This window comes from Papio anubis, chromosome 11 (assembly GCF_008728515.1).
Source record: "Papio anubis isolate 15944 chromosome 11, Panubis1.0, whole genome shotgun sequence".
In the NCBI taxonomy this organism is placed as follows: domain Eukaryota; kingdom Metazoa; phylum Chordata; class Mammalia; order Primates; family Cercopithecidae; genus Papio; species Papio anubis.
In genome coordinates, this window is record NC_044986.1 from 65,213,686 (window position 1) to 65,231,283 (window position 17,598).

At 46.6% G+C, this 17,598-nt stretch overlaps 1 protein-coding gene and 1 non-coding gene across 3 annotated transcripts in view; both read left to right on the forward strand.

Moving 5' to 3' along the window:
- Positions 1-17,598, forward strand: part of LOC101001912 (storkhead-box protein 1) — a 65,487-nt gene that overhangs the window by 15,592 nt on the left and 32,297 nt on the right. The window lies entirely within an intron of this gene.
- On the forward strand, positions 3,512-3,618 carry LOC116269546. Its single transcript, XR_004177174.1, has one exon. It is a non-coding gene; the product is annotated as a U6 spliceosomal RNA (small nuclear RNA).

The window sequence follows — 17,598 nt, forward strand, 5'->3', positions numbered from 1 at the left end:
CTTTGACTCCCCGAGTCTAAAGCCATCAGCTGTGACTGTATTCATTTGATGGAAGGGAGGTGTAGGGTATGGCAACACATGGCTGACTGGTATTACATAATGGTAATTACTTTTATATTTTTATATTTTAATGTTTTTGAAACAGAGTCTCACTCTATCACCCATGCTGGAGTGCAGTGGTGCAGTCACAGCTCACTGCAACCTCAAACTCCCGGACTCAAGCCATCCTCCCACCTCAGCCTCCTGAATAGCTGGGACTGTAGGCCTGGGCCACCATACCAGTTATTTTTTTTTTTGTAGTGATGGGGTCTCACTGTGTTCCCCAGGCTGGTCCCGAACTCCTGGTCTCAGGCAATCCTCCCGTCTTGGCCTCCCAAAGTGCCGGGATTATAGCTGTGAGCCACTGTACCTGGCTGAGATTTTGGTGATTATGAATAGAACAATAATAACATTTATCAACAGGTCTGTGGACATGTTTTCATTTCTTTTGGGTGAATACCCAGGTGTGAATTGGAGGGCTGCTTTTCAAAATGATTGTACCACTTTGCAATCGTGCCATCAGTGTATGAGATCTCCAGTTCAGCATTTGATATCAGTATGTTATTATTATTATTATATTATTTTTTTTTTGAGATGGAATTTCACTCTTGTTGCCCAGACTGGAGTGCAATGGAGCAACCTCTGCTCATTACAACCTCTGCCTCCCGGGTTCAAGAGATTTTCCTACCTCAGCCTCCAAAGTAGTTGGGATTACAGGGCACCATCATCATGCCCAGCTAATTTTTTGTATTTTTAGTAGAAACAGAGTTTCTCCATGTTGGCCAAGCTGGTTTTGAACTCCTGACCTCAGATGATCCAACCACCTCATCCTCCCAAAGTGCTGGGATTACAGGTGTGAGCCACTGCGTCTGGCCTATTTTATTATTTTTGGCTGGACTAATAGTTGGATACTGGTAGTTCATTGTGACTTTAACTTATATTTCCCTAATGACTAGTTAGTTGAGCATCTTTTCATGTGTGTTTATTTGCCATGTCTGGATCTTTTTTTCTTTTCTTTTCTTTTTTTTTTTTTGAGATAGAGTGTCACCCTTGTCGCCCAGGCTGGAGTACAATGGCGTGATCTTAGCTCACTGCAACCTCTGCCTCCTGGGTTCAAGTGATCCTCCTGCCTCAGCCTCCTGAGTAGTTGGGATTACAGGTGCCTGCCACTATGCCTAGCAAATTTTTGTATTTTTAGGAGAGAGAGGATTTCACCATGTTGGCCAAGTTGGTCTTGAACTCCTGACCTCAGGTGATCCACTGGCCTCGGCCTCCCACAGCGCTGGGTTTATAGGCATGAGCCACCATGCCTGGCCTGTATCTTCTTTAATAAGTGTCTGTCAAAATGTTTTGCCCATGAAAAAAGTTTTTTTTCTTATTAAATTGTAGGAATTCTTTATATATTTTAGATAAAAGTCCTTTGTCAGATATGTGTTTTGCAAATGTTTTTTCCAAGACTATGGCTTGTCTTTTTATTTTTTAATATTTATTTATTTATTTATTTTTGAGACAGGGTCTCACTCTGTCACCCAGGCTGGAGTGCAGCGGTGCGATCTCGCTCTCAATCGATTCTCCTGCCTCAGCCTCCCAAGTAGCTGAGACTACAGGTACACACCACCATGCCCAGCTAATTTTTGTATTTTTCGTAGAGACAGGGTTTTGACATGTTGACCAGGCTGGTCTTGAACTCCTGACCTCAATTGATCCACCCTCCTCGGCCTCCCAGAGTGCTGGAATTATAGGTGTGAGCCACAGTGCCTGGCCAGCTTGTCTTTTTAATTTCTCACCAGTGTCTTTTGAAGAATAAATGTTTTAATTTTTTTTTCTTCAAAATGGAGTCTCGCTCTATCACTCGAGCTGAAGTGCAGTGGTGCGATCACGGCTCACTGCAGTCTCAACCTCCCAAGGCTCAGGTGATCCTCCTGCCTCAGCACCCCCAAGTAGCTGGGACTACAGGTGTGCACCACAACACCTGGCTATTTTTTTTTTTTTTTTTGAGATGGAATCTTGCTCTGTTGCCCAGGCTGGAGTGCAGTGGTACGATCTCGGCTCACTGCAACCTCCATCTCCTGGGTTCACGCCATTCTCCTGCCTCAGCCTCCTGAGTAACTGGGACTACAGGCGCCTGCCACCATGCCTGGCCAATTTTTTTGTATTTTTAGTAGAGACAGAGTTTCACTGTGTTAGCCCGGATGGTCTCAATCTCCTGACCTCGTGATCTGCCTGTCCCGGCCTCCCAAAGTGCTGGGATTACAGGCTTGAGCCACTGCACCCGGCAACGCCTAGCTAATTTTTGTATTTTTATTTTTATCTTTTTTGAGACGGAGTTTGGCTCTTATTGCCCAGGCTGGAGTGCAATAGGGAGATCTTGGCTCAATGCAGTCTCCACCTCCCGGGTTCAAGCAATTCTGCTGTCTCAGCCTCCTGAGTATCTGGGATTACAGGCACATGCCACCACGCCTGGCTAATTTTTGTATTTTTAGTAGAGACGGGGCTTCACCATCTTGGCCAGGCTGGTCTTGAACTCTTAACCTCAGGTGATCCACCTGCCTGGCCTTCCAAAGTGCTGGAATTATAGGTGTGACCCACTGCACCCGGCCGCAATTTTTGTATTTTTAGTAGAGATGGGATTTCGCCACATTGCCCAGGCTGGTCTCGAACTCCTGGGCTCAAGTGATCCTCCCACCTCCGCCTCCCAGAGTGCTGGGATTACAGGCGTGAGCCACTGCACCCACCTCTACTTTGAGATTTAACATTTAAATCTATGATGCATTTCATGTTAATTTTTGTATGTGGTACAAGTTATGAGATTGAGGTTTTTATTATTATTATTTGAGACAGAGTCTCACTCTGTCACCAAGGCTGGAGTGCAGTGGTGTGATCTCAGCTCACTGCAACCTCTGCTGCCTGGGTTCAAGCGATTCTCCTGCCTCAGCCTCCTGAATAGCTGGGAGTACAGTCATGTGCCACAACACCTGGCTAATTTTTTTTGTATTTCTAGTAGGGATGGGATTTCACCATGTTGGCCAGGCTGGTCTTGAACTCCTGACCTCAGTTGATCACCTGCCCCAGCCCCCCAAAGTGCTGTGATTACAGGCATGAGCTACCACACCTGGCCAGAGGTTGATTATTATTTTTTGCATATGGATGTCCAATTATTCAGGAACTCCCTTGTTGAAAAGACTGTCCTTTCTCCATTGGATAACCCTGGCTTTTTATCAAATAGCAATTGACCACGTGTGTGGGTGTATTTCTAGACTGCTCTTTTTTCTTGATCAATACACCTGTGTTTTCACCAGTACTACAGTGTTTTCATTACTGTAGCTGTTTAGAAATCAGATATTCTGAGTCCTTCAAGTTTGTTTCTTCTTATTTGGTCATTATTTGTCCTTTGCTTTTTCCATGTAAACTTTAGAATCAACTTGTCCATTTCTAAAAAAATTCTGCTTAGATTTTTATTAGGATTGTGCTCGTGCTTGCTTTGGCAGCACATATACTAAAATTCAAATGATATAGAGAAGATTAGTGTGGCCCCTGTGCAAGGATGACATACAAATTCATGAAGGGTTCCAGTTAAAAAGAAAAGGATTATGTTAAATCTAGAGATTAATTTCAGGAGAATTCACAACTTAACAATCAATATCGGGTCTCCTGAGCTATGGAGACAGTATATGTCTCTAGTAAATCTTTGTTTCTAATTCTGTTCCAAATGTACATTTTGACCTTTAAGTTCCTGAGTCTTTGAACACCTTCTGTAAAACAAAATGCCTTCCAGATAGCAAGGAATAAGCAATGAGGGGCTTGAAAAAGCCAGAAAATGGGAATCTCAGTAGACTCATTTAAATTCTCCAGAGGCACAGTGGCACTGAAGATCAAAAAGGAACAAAACCCTTGAGGAGAATTAGAACATCTGTATCAACTGAGGGGAAATAATATTTTGAACAGCAACAAAAGATGACCCCAGTATAAGTTTAAAGAGCATCAGCAGACACATGTTATTATGGTGGCTTGGGATGTGGGGGAGTGTGTTTTGTTGGGTGGAGGGTGGATTTGGGGATTGGAAGGAAGGTTTTTTTTTTTTCTCTCGAGATCACTGTGTTGCCCAGGCTGGAGTGCGATCTCACCTTGCTGCAACCTCTGCCTCCCAGGTTCAAGCGATTCTCCTACCTCAGCCTCCCGAGTAGCTGGGATCACAGGCGTGCACCACCATGCCCAGCTAATTTTTGTATTTTTAGTAGAGATGGGATTTCACAATGTTGGCTGGGCTCGTCTCGAATTCCTGACCTTAAGTGACCCACCTGCCTCGGCCTCCCAAAGTGCTGGGATTACAGGCGTGAGCCACTGCGCCCAACCGGAAGGTAGAAGTGTTTTTTTGTTGTTTGTTGTTTTGAGACGGAGTTTCGCTCTTGTTGCCCAGGCTGGAGTGCAATAGCATGATCTCGGCTCACCACAATCCCCACCTCCCGGGTTTCAGCATTTCTCCTGCCTCAGCCTCCCGAGTAGCTGTGATTACAGGCATGTGCCACCACGCCTGGGTAATTTTGTATTTTTAGTAGAGACGGGGTTTCTCCATGTTGGTCAGGCTGGTCTCAAACTCCTGACCTCAGGTGATCCACCCACCTCGGCCTCTCAAAGTGCTGGGATTACAGGCATGAGCCACCTGTACGTGCCTGCACGTGCCTGGCTGATAGAAGTCTTTTTAAATCTTCTCTTCTCCTGCCTCCATCTTGCCTGGAATAGATCATGTCCTTTCCTTTAGTTGTTGATCAAGAACCATGCTGGGCCAGCCCTGACCTGGGTGCCAGGTGGGACATAGTGAGGGGCACTAGGTCCCGTTGCCCTGAGGACACACCTGGAAAACACATCTGTCATTTTCCTTCCCATGTCTCCTTCAGGGCAGAGGCATGGAGGCTGGCCCTTAGTCCCTGCTAATGGATCATAACTGGAAGATGCTAATTCCACCCAGACCTCAGCCAGGTCAGGCACAGCCCAGCTGTACTGCTGCCTGCCACCTAAGCCCAGTGGCCTGCAAGACCTTTGACCTTTCCACCCAGCTTTTGCATGGGCTTTCCATGCCACTGCTTGGAACTGCAATGCCACTGGTCAGGTTAGATATTTAAGAAGGGAGAGGAGGGCCTTCAGATATGAGATGGCAGGCAATTTGCTTAACCTTCCATGCCTCTGCTTCCCTATCTGTGAAACAGAGATGATAATACTACCAATTTCATAGTGTGGTTGCAAGGATTAAATGAAACAATGTATATAAAGCACTTAGGAGAGGGCCCAGCACACAGTGAGCTATCGGTGAATGTGAGCAGTTTGTTTTGTTTTTTGAGATGGTCTCACTCTGTCACCCAGGCGGGAGTATAGTGGCGTGATCATAGCTCACTGTAACCTCAAGTTCCTAGGCGCAAATGATTCTTCTGACTCAGCCATCCAAGTAGCTAGGACTACATGCTCGTGCTACCATGCCTGGCTAATTTTCTTCTTCTTTTTTTTTTTTTTTTTTTTTTTTTGCCTGGATAATTTTTTTAAAATTTTCTTGTAGAGTTGAGTTCTTGCTATGTTTCCCAGGCTGGTCTCAAACTCCTGGGCCCAAGCAATCCTGTTGCCTCGGGCTCCCGAACTACTGGAATTATAGGCATGAGCCACTGCATCTGACATTAGCAGTTAATTATTACAGTGGAACTCACAGGGTGCCAAGCCAGACATGGGACCCACGTCTGGCATCTCAGGCTGTCCTGGAGGCCTCATTCTGTCACCCTGGAGCATATCCTTTAGCCATCTTGATTTCATGTGCTGAAAAATCACCATGGTATTAGACACAGGAACAACTTTCTTCTGAATTAGGACTACATTCTTGTAGCCCAGGCTTTGCTTTTTCAGGTTCAACCGGGCATTATTGGCCCTGTGTGTCCATGAGACCTGGATTCCAGTCCTAATTTCTCCCCTAACTGGCCAGCTCCTTCCTGTCTCTGGACTTCAGCTACAGTCTGTGGCGTGGATGTGTTCCATGCTGTGATGTACTGTTCTCAACGCATTGAATCACTGAATGATTCTCTTAGGCCAGTAATTCCTGAACTCTTCCTATTATTTAATGTGTAAATTACCATTTCCTAATAATATGTACAGAATGAAAATTATGCTTTGAAAAATGGACAATTGTGATTTCTGCACATCTGAGAGAGGGAGTTTCAGTCTCTGGGAGCTGTGAAAGGAGCCCTCAACCAGAGGAGGCTCATCTCTGGATCATGCTGGAGAGGACCAGGGAGCTCAGGGCACCTCCTGCCCGGCCTTGTGCACCTGGCCTCTCCCATCTGATTGGGCCCAGCGCTGGTACACAAAAAGCTAGTGAGGGCGGAAGCTTACGGGATGAGATATGTTACTCACATTCCTCTCCTGATTGTTCTTTCATCCCTGTTCTAGATTTTGATTTCTGTTGGAATACAGGTTGAAAAATTACCTGCAAGGAGGAGTTTTTGTGTTTGTTTGTTTGTTTATTTTTGATCACAGCATTTGTCTGAATTCTCTTCTCCTAAACTTTGCATTCATCTGACTCTTCACAACTCTTAAGAAAGACACAGCGTGCCCTTTAAATGGTAATTGTGGGTCATGTGAAATGGCCAGTACCTGGAAAGCAATAGCATTTGGGGATGGGGCTTTTCCGAAAGCCCAGAGCTGTGTTCTTTGTTTTTGTTTTTGTTTTGAGATGGAGTCTCACTCTGTCACCCAGGCTGGAGTCCAGTGGTGCGAGCTCGGCTCACTACAACCTCCACCTCCCGAGTTCAAGCGATTATCTTGCCTTAGCCTCCTGAGAAGCTGGGACTACAGGCCACCACGCCCGGCTAATTTTTTTGTATTTTTAGTAGAGACGGGGTTTCACCGTGTTAGCCAGGATGGTCTCAATCTCCTGACCTCATGATCTGCCCACCTCGACCTCCCACAGTGCTGGGATTACAGACATGAGCCAGTGCACCTGGCATGTTTTTTGTTTTAAAACTGAAGCTTTTTTCTCTAGCCCTGCAGTTGGCCATAGTTAAATTTGCTGGTTGAAAGCCTTGGTAATAAAAAGAGCTCCCCTCCCTCCCACCTTAAACACTTTCCAACTTAAAGTGCTACAGAGCTTACTGGTTACTTGATGTGCCTGCAGCACAAAATGCATAAAACAGCTGAAGACATCCTTTTCAGAAGGAAGCCTGGTTATCAAACCAGAGCACTTTGCAAAGACAGCGCCTTCTACTTCCATTCACACAGTTTCATCCCACACAATGGATTAGGGCAATATTTCCCAAAGTGTGGCATGTATATGATTGTGGTGGTCATTGTGGTGGTGCACAAGTTGATTTAGATATACTTTTAAACATTTGGCCAGGCACAGTGGCTCATGCCTATAATCCCAGCACTGGGAGGCCAAGGCAGGTAGATTGCATGAGCTCAGGAGTTCAAGACTAGCTTGGGCAATGTGGTGAAATCCTGTCTCTACAAAAAATACAAAAATTAGCTGGGCATGGTGGTGGTCAGCTGTAGTCCCAGCTACTTGGGAGGCTGAGGTGGGAGGATTGCTCGAGCCCATGAGGTCAAGGCTGCAGTGAGCCGAGATCGAGCCACTGTGCTCCAGCCTGGGTGACAATGCGAGACCCTGTCTCAAGAAAAAAACAAAAATAACAAAACCAACAAAAAGCAAACACACAAAAAAACAAGAGTGAGGCCAGGTCCGATGGCTCATGCTTGTAATTCCAACTCTTTGGGAAGCTGAGGTGGGAGGATCACTTGAGCCCAGGAGTTTGAGACCAGCCTGGGCAACATAGGGAAAGCCTGTCTCCACAAACAATAAATTAGCCAGGTGTGGTATGTACAACTTTGGTCCCAAAGACTCAGGAGGCTGAGGTGGGAGGATTTCTTGAGCCTGGGAGGTCAAGGTTCCAGTGAGCTATGATTGTGTCACTGCACTCCAACCTGGGCTGCAAAGTGAGACTATCTTTAAAAAAAAAAAAGGAAAAAAGAGTAGAGAAAGGGAGACTCTAGGAAGTTGAATGTGCCAAGAGTAAACTTAATTGTGTTTTAATTCACTTTCTTATTTTTATTTATTTATTTTTTTAGACAGAATCTCACTCTGTCACCCAGGCTGGAGTACAGTGGTGTGATCTTGGCTCACTGCAAGCTCAGCCTCCCAGGTTCACACTATTCTCCTGCCTTAGCCTCCCGAGTAGCTGGGACTACAGGTGCCCGCCACTGCACCTGGCTAATTTTTGTTTTTGTCTTTTTTTGTACTTTTTAGTAGAGACGGGGTTTCACCCTGTTAGCTAGGATGGTCTCGATCTCCTGACCTCATGATTTGCCCACCTCGGCCTCCGAAAGTGCTAGGATTACAGGCATGGGCCACCACACCCGGCCTCACTTTCTAATATAATTATTGTCCGATTGTGGTAGTAAAAAAATCATTAAACTTATATTTAAGGTGATGGATACCCTAATTACCCTGATGTAGTCTTTATGCACTATATGAATGTATAAATGTACCAGATTACCACATGTGCCCCCCCAAAATATGTACATCTATTTGCTGGGCGCAGTGGCTCACGCCTGTAATCCCAGCACTTTGGGAGGCTAAGGTGGGCGGATCATTTGAGGTCAGGAGTTTGAGACCAGCCTAGCCAACATGGTGAAACCCTGTCTCTATTAAATACAAAAGTTAGCTGGGCATGGTGGTGTGCACCTGTAATCCCAGTTACTTGGGAGGCTCAGGCAGAAGAATTGCTTGAACCCCGGAGGTGGAGGTTGTAGTGAACTGAGATTACACCACTATACTCCAGCCTAGGCAACAGAGCGAGACTCTGTCTTAAAAACAAACAGCCAGGCATGGTGGCTCATGCGTGTAATCACAGCACTTTGGGAGGCCCAGGCGGGTGGATCATCTGAGTTCGGGAGTTTGAGACCAGCCTGGCCAATATGGTGAAACCCCATTTCTACTAAAAATACAAAAATTAGCCAGGTGTGGTGGCGAGTACCTGTAATCCCAGCTACTTGGGAGGCTGAGGCAGCAGAATCGCTTGAACCTGGGAGTTGGAGGTTGCAGTGAGCCGAGATTGTGCCACTGCACTCCAGCCTGGGTGACAGAGTGAGACTCCCTCTCAAAAATAAATAAATATGTCATCTCACTGTCTTCTGAACTCCATTGTTTCTGATGAGAAGTTAGCTGTTAATCTTATTGTGATTCCCCTGTATGTGTGTAAGTTTTTCTCTTACTGCTTTAAGATTTTTGTGTCGTTTTTTTTTTCTTCTCCAAGACAGGGTCTCAATCTATCATCCAGGCTGTAGTGCAGTCTCACAATCATAGCTCACTGCAGCCTCAGCTCCTGGGCTCAAGAGATATTCCTGCCACAGCCTCCTGAGTAACTGGGACTACAGGCACATGCCACCATGCCTGGCTAATTTTTTTTTTTTTTTTTTTTTTGAGACAGAGTCTCGCTCTGTCATCCAGAATCAGAATCAGCATTGATATGTGAGATGGTGGTGTCAGGTTCACATGCTTATTTTATTTGCGTTGAAAGTGAAGTCAGACTTATTTATCTGCCTACTTGGCAGTTGTCTGAGTATATTTCTTACTACCTGTGTAACTGGGAAACACTTCTTTTTTTTTTTTTGAGACAGAGTTCCACTCTTGTTGCCCAGGCTAGAGTTCAATGGTGCAATCTCGGCTCACCGCAACCTCCACCTCCTGGGTTCAAGCAATTCTCCTGCCTCAGCCTCCCGAGTAGCTGGGATTACAGGCACGCGCCACCATGCCCAGCTAATTTTTTGTATTTTTAGTAGAAGTGGGGTTTCACCATGTTAGCCAGGCTCATCTCAAACTCCTGACCTCAGGTGATCCGCCCATCTGAGCCTCCCAAAGTGCTGGGATTACTGGCTTGAGCCACCGTGCCCGGCCTGTCATTTTGTTTTAAAGCGATCAGCAGGTGCTAGGACCCAGTCCGTTGGGTTCACCTTAAGCAGCACTTATTCAGCTATTGCCTGCAGAACTCGCAAGGACAGAATGAGATCAACCCCACTGTTTGTCTTTGCTCACCCTCCGAGGCTTCTGGTTTTAGTCAGTTGAACAAATCTCATTTACCATAAAGGTTTACCTTAGAAAACCTGGTGACTTTCTCAAGTTTCTGAATTAACCTGGCTCAAGACATATAGTTGGGCATATTATTAATTTGGTCAGACTTGGTCATGGCCTGCAAGGAAGAAATCTGTAGCAAATTCTGTCTTCTGTATAATTGGCCAGTGATGTGAAGCTGACCTGAATGGCAAGGCTTTTCAGGCTGAGTCAGGGTCATAAGTCATTTCATTCAATTAAAGTATAGAAAAAATTTCATACCACCTTTCTTACCTTTCTTTCTTTTTTTTTTTTTTTTTTTTGTTTTTTTGAGATGGAGTTTCACTTTTGTTGCCAGGCTGCAGTGCAATGGCGTGATCTCGGCTCACTGCAACCTCCGCCTCCCGGGTTCTCCTGCCTCAGCCTCCTGAGTATCTGGGATTACAGGCATGTGCCACCATGCCTGGCTAATTTTGTATTTTTAGTAGAGCTGGGATTTCTCCATGTTGGTCAGGGTGGTCTCGAACTCCTGACCTCAGGTGATCTCCTGCCTCAGCCTCCCAAAGTGCCGGGATCACAGGTGTGAGCCACCGCGCCCAGCCCTTTTCTTTTCTTTTTTTAATTTGAGAAAGAGTTTCACTCTTGCTGCCCAGGCTGGAGTGCTGTGGCACAATCTCAGCTCACTGCAACCTTTACCTCCCAGGTTCAAGTGATTCCCCTGTCTCATCCTCCCTAGTAGCTGAGATTATAGGCATGTGCCACCACGCTCGGCTAATTTCATATTTTTAATAGAGAAGGAGTTTCACCATGTTGGTCAGGCTAGTCCTGAACTCCTAACCTCAGGTGATCCACCCACCTTAGCCTCCTAAAGTGCTGGGATTACAGGTATGAGCCACTGTGCCTAGCCTGTTTTTTGTTTTTTGAGACGTCTCTTTCTGTCACCCAGCCTGGAGTCCAGTGGTGCGATCACAGCTCACTGCATGCAGCCTTGACCTCTCTGGGCTCAGGTGATTCTCCCGCGTCAGTCTCCCGAGTAGCTGGGACTACAGGTGCATGCCACCACACCTGGCTAATTTTTGTTATTTTTAGTAGATACAGGGTTTCACCATGTTGTCCAGGCTGATCTTGAACTCCTGAACTCAAGGGATCTGCCCACCTTGGCCTCTTAAAGTGCTGGGGTTATAGGTGTGAGCCACTCCACCTGGCCCATGCCACCTTTCCAATGGCATAACTCACTGTAGGTATGCTGCCCACAGAGTGCATGTCTGGGGGCTACTTGATCTCCCTGGGGTGTTTTCTCAAAGACTTGAACCGCCTCTAGATACAAGCCAGTGTTTTTTACCAGAGATAAATTAATGCTTACCTTTCATATGCATGACCCCAGACGGTCATGGCACCCCTGCTAACAAAGAGTTTACAATTGTTAGGGCTACCAAGTAAGACATTACCTTCTAGGCATGCACAGTAGATAAGGCTCCTAATGCCTAGGGAGGAGGATTGCTTGAGACCAGGAGTAGGAGACCAGCCTGGGCAACATAGCCAGACCATCTCTACAAAAAATGTTAAAATTAGCTAAGCATGGTGGTGCATGCCTGTGGTCCCAGGTACTCGAGGTGCAGCTACTTGGGATGCTGAGGTGAGAGGATTTCTTGAACATAGGAGTTTGAGGTTACAGTGAGCTGTGATCACACCACTGCACTCCAGCCTGGGCGACAGAGCAAGACTCTTGTCTCGAAAAAAAAAATTCAGCCTCCCGAGTAGCTGGGACTACAGGCATGCACCACCACACCCAGCTAATTTTTGTATTTTTAGTAGAGACGAGGTTTCGCCATGTTGGTCAGACTGGTCTTGAACTCCTAACCTCAGGTGATCCTCCTGCCTAGGCCTCCCAAAGTGCTGAGATTATAGGCATGAGCCATGGTGCCCGGCCAAAAAAATTTTTTAACTCAGAAAGACTTGATTTTTTGAGACTGGGTCTCGCTGTGTCACCCAGGCTGGAGTGTAGTGGCATGATCTCAGTTCACTGCAGCCTCAACCTCCCCAGCTTAAGCGATCCTCCTGCCTCAGCCTCAAGTAGTTGGGACCTCAGGCGTATACCATCAAGCCAGGCTAATTTTTTAATTTTCTGTAGCGATGGGATCTCATTATATTACCCAGGCTGGTCTGGAGCTCCTAGGCTCAAGTGACCCACCTCAGCCTCCCAAAATGGCAGGATTATAGGCATAAGTCACTGCACCTGGCTAAAAAAAGGAAAAAACAAATCAAAAAAAGACTCTTAATATGTCCTCTCATCTCCCATTAGCTGATAAACTTGGGAACCCCTCCCAATTCAGCCCAAATAATTCAGGTCAGTTCTTGTTTTCAGAGGGACTGCCTGGAGGCAGTTTTAAGCAGTCCTGACCAATTCACCTGTCCTGCGACATCTGGAGGTGTGCAAGTTGTTATGTGTGGATCATGTGTGAGCTGGGACCATCCCCTACTGTCTGTGACCAGAGCTGTCAGTCAGAAATGGTATACTCAGTAGTCAGTTTGAATTCAGAGTGCTCACTGCACCCAGAAGAGCAGTCAGGAAGAGGGCACAGGGTAGCAGGTTGGGAGAGCAGGGCAGAGTGCTCTCCTCATGTTTTAGGACTTCCTCCTTAGTTCAGCTAAAGACGGGGGTCACGTGCTGGGATTACAGGTGTGAGCCACTGCACCTGGAACCAAAGCTGGTTTTTTGTTTTTGTTTTTGTTTTTGTTTTTGAGATGGAGTTTCACTCTTGTTGCCCAGGCTGGAGTGCAATGGCACAATCTCGGCTCACCGCAACCTCCACCTCCCAGGTTCAAGCAATTCTCCTGCCTCAGCCTCCCTGGTAGTTGGAATTATAGGCATATGCCACCACACCCAGCTAATTTTGTATTTTTAGTAGAGACGGGGTTTCTCCATGTTGGTCAGGCTGGTCTCGAACTCCCAACCTCAGGTGATCCACCCGCCTCGGCCTCCCAAAGTGCTGGGATTACAGGCGTGAAACACCGCGCCCAGCCCCAAACCTGTTTTTAAACTCTTCTTTTTTTCCACTCAAAGTTTTGCACAAACCCTAACAGTTAAATTCAGCATTTACAGGGATAAAATTGAAGCTACAGGGAGAAGCTATTTCCTCCCTGCTGGAGGAAATGCAAAAAGGGAGGCAGAATGCAGGCGACAGCATGGCGTATGAGAGCTCTCCTTCTCCTTCTCCCCGTTTGTACCCTGGGAGAGAAGTCTCCAGGACTGTTTCTGCTGCTCACAGAGGTTTCTCTACATTCCTCAGCATCCATCTCCCACGTGGGCAGGAGGGTGCTAGTACCTGACACCACTATCAACATTCAAATCTCTCCCCTACCCTCCTGTTTCCCCATGTAGGGGACTAGTGCAGTGCCTCCTGAGACAGGAAGATCAGCTGGGGTAGGAAGAGAACTCAGGATTAGAGGGGAACAGAAAAGTGTCTCCAAGACAGTAAGCCAGACACCCTTCTCCTTGCTGTAGCATGGCCCTATAGCCCTCATAGACCGGCTCTGGCTGTGGGAGCTCAAGAACCTCTCCCTCTCACTGCAAGAAGACAGCGACAGAAACTTCTCTCATCCCACCTAAAGCCCATCTCTAAGAATTTCGAGGTCCCTTCCCCTCCCACCTGGGGAGGATAGCAAAATCCAAAGGTGCCATTCTGGCAGCATTTTCTAAGCCTACCTCCTGATCCCTAGCTAACACGTTTTCCAGTCCTTTCAGTAGGTCTGTGCTGGTTCCCATGGATATTGCTCCAATCCTCCTAACCAGCTACAGGCCTCTTGTCGGTCTCTTCCAGTAAACCAGATGACAAATAGGACCCTATCATCTTTGCTGCTGTAACTGTTGGGCTTTTAATAGTCATCTTTACTTATTTTATTTTGAATGCACACATGATGTCTTCTGCATCAGAGGCATTTGTTATTTACAGAGTAAGATAAAATAATATTAAGTAAAGAATTATAACTGCATAGGCACTCCCTGACCAGGGCTTACCCCAGGGTGGTATGATGAAAGCCAGATGGAAAAATCTCCAGCCCTAGTGGTCAGATACTCCATAGGTGAGGGACAGAGAAAAATGGAATTTCTTTGTTTACATGAAGGAGAAAGAGGCAACTGCTTCCCCCCTCTCCTAAAAGGAGGGAGGAAGCATCTTTGCTGCCCGGAGACAGAATCGAAGGATCCCGGGTTCTCCCTTTAACCTTCTGGAATATACATCTTTCCGGGAGGCAGGTCAGCTCTGGTGGCTCCAGTTTTTATGGCCTAGGCATGTCTCCAAGGTCCTGGGCCTCATTTTCCCTTGAAATGTAAATACACGCTCAGAGTTAGGTAAATCTTTCTGGAGCCTCTCACTATACAGTTGTAAAATAACTTAGCTAAGGATCCCAAGTTTGCAGTGACATTTATCCTAAACCCAACTCTTAAAAGACAAAGATTCTGCTTCTCTTGCTACTGACTGCTCCTTTGGGTCACATTAGAAGCAGGATGGGTGCAGAGTGGTGACGCAGCAGTCCATGCTGCTCCAGGCTCATGAGCATTGGCTTTGCCCGCTAAAGTGGAGCTGAGGCAGTGTGAACTGGGCTGCCAGGCTGGAGCCTGAGGTGGTGGTGGGAAGGGGAGGAGGCGGCCTGGGCATGAGGGTTGGTGAAGAGAACTTCAGGTGAGAAAGTCTGGTAGGAGCAGGAGAACTGGCTGTGGGGCACTTGGGAGAGGGAATGTTTCGTAAGTGGAGAACATCAGTCTCAGGTGCCTAAAAAGGAAGAAGAAGGGGCTAGAAAAGCAATGAGGTAGGAAGCAAGTGTATTTAAAAGAGATGTTGGAGCTCCTTTTCTAGACTGAAACCCAAGAGAGTCCGAGTTCTTGTCTAGAATGGGGTTAGGTGGTTGTGTCAGTGTGCAAGGCCCCTGGAAAAACCAGATAACCTGTGCAAATGGACCTCGCTTGTTCTGCCTGGTCACACTCTGAGAAAACCTCCAGGATGCCATGGGTCAATGGTGCAGTAATGGATGGCTTAGTGTGAAGAAGGTGGCCGGCTCCTAGAAGCAGAAGTCGGGTTACCCTCCCATGTAGAGATCAGAGCTGCTGACCTACATCCTCAGTTGAGATTTCTTAAGGGTTGCAAACTTTACATTTGGTTTCTAAGGCAATGGCCTTGTGAACATCTGCTGCAGTCCTGCTGAGGAGCGGTCCCCTCCACCCAGATGTAACCTGAAACCTTCCTTCTGTGCTGAAGAAAAGGGAATTCCCAGTCCTAAAGTTGAACAGTTTGTTTCTTTAAAATTTCTAACAGCCTAGAAATGCTTCTTAGTAAAACTACATTTATGTGAATTGTATCCCTGAAGTGGCTTTTATCTTTTAAAAGTTAATATTTCAGAGGCCACAGAGTCTGTAATCAACTTGAAAGCAGCTGGATCAAGACCGGGCGCGGTGGCTCACGCCTGTAATCCCAGCACTTTGGGAGGCCGAGGTGGGCAGATCACAAGGTCAGGAGATCAAGACCATCCTGGCTAACAAGGTGAAACCCTGTCTCTACTAAAAATACAAAAAATTAGCCGGGCGTGGTGGCAGGAGCCTGTAGACCCAGCTACTTGGAAGGCTGAGGCAGGAGAATGGCATGAACCGGGGAGGCAGGAGTTGCAGTGAGCCAAGATCGTGCCACTGCACTCCAGCCTGGAGGACAGAGCGTGAGACTCTGTCTCCAAAAAAAAAAAAAACTAGCTGAAGCATAGCAGACGGTCTGGGAGACCTGAAAGAGACCATTGATGCAGAAAATCAGTGATGCTTTCCTGATTGGGACACGAGCGGTTCAGAGATTGGGAGAGAGGGTGGGCGATGGGGCAGAGTGGTTAAGTGGGGACAGGGAAGCACCTGAGGGTGTAGATAGGCCTTCCTGGATTCTGGCACAGGTCCTGTTTATTATTCTGGGCCACCTGGGCCCCTCCTTTATCAGTAGGAGAGAAGCAGGCAAGGCTGCAGTTTCTGTGATGCTTTTGGTAACATATATGTATATGTGTATAGTCTGGGCTAAATGGTAGCACTACCCATGTTTTATCTCATGATGCAAAGTGGAGTCCTATCCCAGCTCCTGTCACCACAAAGCCTGGGATTAGGAGGCCTCTGCTGGGTTTCGTCACCTCCACGCCGACCCTGCCCACAGAGACCTGGGGCCTGGGTGGATCCAGGTTCTTTGGGGACTCACAGCAACTTTCTTCAGCAAATGGCAGGGATTGCGTACGTCTGAAATATACATGATGTTAGTCATTATTTGCCCCTCTAAGTCCTGAGCTAATCTTATAGTGATGTTAACAGTAATATTGGCTTATTGTCTCCATTTCACAAGACTTTCTTTCAGAAGTGATTGAAAGGCATCCCATTCTCAGAGCCATAACTGTAGATACCCATTTTGAGAGCAACCTATTCTTTGAACAGCTGTGACAGTTCTTATCTTTCCCCTTTGTGATTTGTACATGCTGTAAGGAAATCCTTCCTTATCTAGGAAGAGTGCCTATCACTATTTTTTCAGTACAAATTAAAAACTAGCAATCCTAGTTGAAGCTTCGGCATTTCATCTCAAAGCTTCTACATCCCGGACTTGATGTGATGCAGGTAAAGCAGCAGCAGTCCTGACATCTTTTCTGTAAATATTGACTGTGTGGCCAGCTCATGGGAGTTATTGTGTTGAAAATAAGTGTTTAGTGTGTTGTCAAATCTAGAAGGTCTAATCAAGCCCTTAGCAAGACAAATGTTTTGCTCACAGCAGAAAAAACGAGGAAGCAATAAATGTTTAATGTCCTTGGCTAGGTATTTTGGTTAGAGAGGTGTTTTGTTGCAGATTGTAGAAAGTCTTCTAAAAAATGGCTTGAACAAATGAGGGATAGATTTGTCTCACACAACAAGAAGCTTGGAAGTAGGTAGCCTGGGTGAGCTTGGCTCAGCAAAGCTGTCTGAGACTTGGGCCCTTGATTTCTGCTTCATCTTCCTAGTAGATGATCTTTTGACATCATGCTTGTCACCTCATGGTCACAAAATGGTTGCATCCTCTGCAAGATCCAAGCAGGAAGAAAGAATTATAGATGAAGGGAGGGGCTTTAAAAAAGTTTCATTGGGGGCCACGTGTGGTGGCTCACGCCTGTAATCCCAGCACTTTGGGAGGTTGAGATGGGCATATCACAAAGTCCAGAGTTCAAGACCAGCCTGGCAAACATGGTGAAACCCCCTCATTACCAAAAATACAAAAATTAGCCAGCATGGTGGCAGGCACCTATAATCCCAGCTACTCGGGAGGCTGAGGCAGGAGAATCGCTTGAACCCAGGAGGCAGAGGTTGCAGTGACTCAAGATCATGCCACCGCACCCCAGCCTGGGCGACAGAGCAAGACTCCGTCTCGGGGGGAAAAAAAAAGTCTTATTGGGCCAGGCGCAGTGGCTCACCCTGTAATCTCAGCACTTTGGGAGGC